The 3,713-nt window shown below is 40.4% G+C and overlaps 1 protein-coding gene across 3 annotated transcripts in view; it reads left to right on the plus strand.

Annotated features, from left to right (window-relative positions):
- PRLR (prolactin receptor) overlaps nt 1-3,713 on the plus strand; it is a 247,572-nt gene that overhangs the window by 40,991 nt on the left and 202,868 nt on the right. The window lies entirely within an intron of this gene.

A 3,713-nucleotide genomic window follows, 5' to 3' on the forward strand; every position in this document is an offset into this window, starting at 1 on the left:
CATTCTCAGTTCTTCAAGTGACATCTTCGCTCTTTAACACTTTAAAGTGGCTTTGTGCAGCAGATTTGTCCCATGTAATATACTCTTTAATTTATTCACTGCTGTTTCCATGTGTGTTGATTATAGATCCAAGTAAATCAAAATCCTTGACAACTTCCGTGTGTTCGCCTATTATCTTGATATCTATTAGTCCAGCTGTGAGAATTTTTCCCCTTTACATTGAGTTGCAATCCACACTGGAGGCTATAGCCTTGATCTTCATTAATAAATATTTCAATGTCCTCTTGGCTTTCACCAGATAAGGTTTTGTCAGCTTCATAGAGCAGGTTGTTAATGAGCCTTTTCAGATCCTGATGCCACGTTTTTGTTTTTCATGTAGTCCATGAAAAACAGGAACTTCCTCAGATTATCTGCTCAGTACACAGATTGAATAAGTATGGTGAGAGGATACAGCTCTGCTGCCTACCTTTCCTCATCTTAACCCATGCACTCCCCCTGGTCCGGTATGAACCACTGCTTCTTGGGTTACGTAGAGGTTTCACATGAGCACAATTAAGTGTTCTAGAATGCCTGTTCTTCTCAATGCTCTCCAGAGTTTCTAGTAATCCACAAAATCAAAACACAAGTGAACATCTTTCTGATATGCTCTTCTTTGGGCCAGGATCCATCTGGTGTTGGCAATGATGCCCCTCATTCCACATCTTCTTCTGAAACCGGCTTGAATTTCTGACAACTTCCTTTAGAAGTACTGCTGCAGGTGTTTTTGAATTATCTTCCACAAACCTTTACTTGCAAGTAATACTAATCATATTGTTCCACAGTTGACGCATTGTGCTGGGTCACTTTTCTTTGGAACTGACCAAATATGGATCTCTTGGCATAGACTAGTGAGTGCTTCCAGAACAGCTATAGTTTTCTGAAACATTTCAACTGGTATCTGTCCTCTCCTGGAGCCTTGCTTTTCACGAATGCAGCTTGGATTTCTTCCTTCAATACCGTAGATGTGGGATAGTAATCGTATTGTTCGATTATGGCTGCTTTCTGTTGGATCAGCTTTCTTTGAAATAGGCACACATTTGGATTTCTTCCAGTCAGTTGATCAGGTAGCTGTCTTTCAAACGTCTTAACATAGATGAGTGAGCATTTTCAATATATATTTATTATTCTCATATAATGAAGAAATGGGTTCACAGGGCTTCAGTAATTTGCCCAATGTTTCACAGCTTGGTAGAAACAAAATTCATAGCCGAGTCTGTATGTTGAACCATAAGATTTGTTTGTATCGTTATGCCTCTATTCGTATTGTGATTTTTGTGCAAATCCTTTTATTATAAAATGTGGTACTATCTGACCTGAGATTTCACAGAGGACAATGCAGACAAGCCAGGGGTGCAAAATCTCTCTAAGCTGGAGAGCATTTTACTAAAGCAAAACACAGTTCTTCGTATTACAATCAGCACTGCATCTTTACTAAGCTGATATTTTGCCTTAGCATTCATTCTCTAGCATCTTTGCTTGGATCTATGCTTCTTCCCTGGATGCCTGGTCACCATGTACTAAGAACAGCCTTGTACCTACAGAATATGCCTACAAGGGTGTCACATGTTTCGTGGTGTAAAAACCCAGTAAGTGGAGCTATGTTGCCCTTTACAGAATACATTGTTGAGCACTTTCTGGTTGCTTAGTATGCAAAAGTAACTAGCAACCACCCTTGTCCTAGAACAAATAAACTTTTAGATGATAGGCCATAGGGAAGCTTGTGGTCAAGAAAATTGGTATGTTTCTGTGCCCAATTTGGTGGCTGTCATGAGAGTTGACATTAACTGAGCCCCTGCTGTGGGGCCAAACCCAAACCAAACTCACTGTCTCTGAGTCTGTCTCAGCTCATAGTGACCCTGTAGGCCAGAGGAGAACTGCCCCACAGGTTTCCAAGGCTGTACGTCTTCAATGGAATAGGAAGCCCCATCTTTCGCTCTAAGAGCAGCTGGATCAGTTTCTCTCCTTGCAGTTAGCAGCCCAATGTATAACCCCTGACTCCACCAGCACTCAGTCTGGGTTATGACCAATTGCCATCCATACATAATTCATTTTGTTTTGTTTTGTTTTTTGATAGTTTGCTGTTCTTACTATGACTTCAGTTCTAGGTATCTCCTTAGTTGTACCACAGACAAAATGTTTTTGGAAATTTTGATGGCTTAGGATACAAAATTGGACTCTATGGGGAATAAGAAGATAAAAAAAAGGTTGTGGGGATAAAAGTATCCAAAATGTTAGGTTTATGTCTCCTTTAATGTCTGTGATCACCTTATTTTGGAATAACAAGATAGTTTGTATAGTAATTGCACTACTCTTATAATCATCAGGTTTTATTTAAAGGAGTTGTATGTTAACTTATATCTCACAGCAATATGTGTTGCAATCCTTAACCTCATATCTGTGTATTTAATCTCATTTAGTAATGGATTTTCTTGGTTAGTTTAATAAGGTAGTATCAGTGTGGGGAGTGTCTTGAAGTAGTCTCATTAGAGAGATGACTGGAGCAAATTAAACATGAAAGCAAAGAAGCAGAGAGAGGGAAGATGGGTGCCATGTAACATATCACATCAAGAATTCCAAGGAGTCTTTAAGAAATAGAGGTTGAAGAGACAAGGACTTTCTCTCAGAGCCAATAGATAGAGAAATTCTTCCCCTAAAGCCAGCACGCTGAGTTCAGAACTTCATGCCTTGGCGTAGTGAGTTATTCATTGGCTACTAATCACAATGTCAGCAGTTAAAAACCACCAGCCTTTCCAAGGGAAGTTCTGCCCTGTCCTACAGGGTCCCTAACGTCAGAATCAACTCAATGACGGAAGTTGTTGTTTTTTCATTTTATTGGGGAATCTTACAGCTCTTATCACAATCCATACATACATACATTGTGTCAAGCACATTTGTACATTTGTTGCCATCATCATTTTCAAAACATTTTCTTTCAACTTGATACCTTAGTATCAACTCATTTTCTCCCCTCCCGCAGTCTCCTTCCTGCATGAACCCTTGGTAATTTATAAGTTATTATTTTTTCATGTCTTACACTGACTGCTGTCTCCCTTCACCCACATTTCTGTTGTTTGTTCCCCTGGGAGAGGGTTATATTTCAATTAATATGATTGGTCCCCCCTTTCTCCCACCAACTTCCCCTTGTCCTCCTGGAATCACTACTCTCATTATTGAATTTGAGGGGTTTATATGTCTTGGATTCCCTGTGTTGGGAACTCTTATTTGTATCAGTATACAGGCTCTGGTCTAGCCAGATTTGTAAGGTAGAATGGGGGTCATGATAGTGGGGGGGAGCATTAATGAACTAGAAGAAAATTGTATATTTCATCAGTACTCTCCTGTACCCTGAACTGGCTCGTCTCTTCCTTGTAACCTTTCTGTAAGAGGATCTCCAATTGTCTACAAATGGGCTTTGAATCTCCACTCTGCACTCCCCCTCATTCACATCGATATGATTTTTTGTTCTGAGTCTTTGATGCCTGAGTTAGTTAATTGTGCCAGCCTGGCTGATAATCACATGTGGGGCTGGTTGAAAGGCGGAGGGATAAATGGGTGGTGAACCTCGCCTTTCTAGTTCTCAGGTCTCTTGTTTTGTGATGGTTGCATCGGGTGCAGCTGCCTTAGCAGTTCCCTGCTTCAGCTTGCAAGATTGACTTCCTACAAGACATCCCCAA

This window comes from Echinops telfairi, unplaced genomic scaffold (genome assembly GCF_000313985.2).
Source record: "Echinops telfairi isolate 266 unplaced genomic scaffold, ASM31398v2 ScPeMD7_7469;HRSCAF=8507_1, whole genome shotgun sequence".
Lineage (NCBI taxonomy): Eukaryota > Metazoa > Chordata > Mammalia > Afrosoricida > Tenrecidae > Echinops > Echinops telfairi.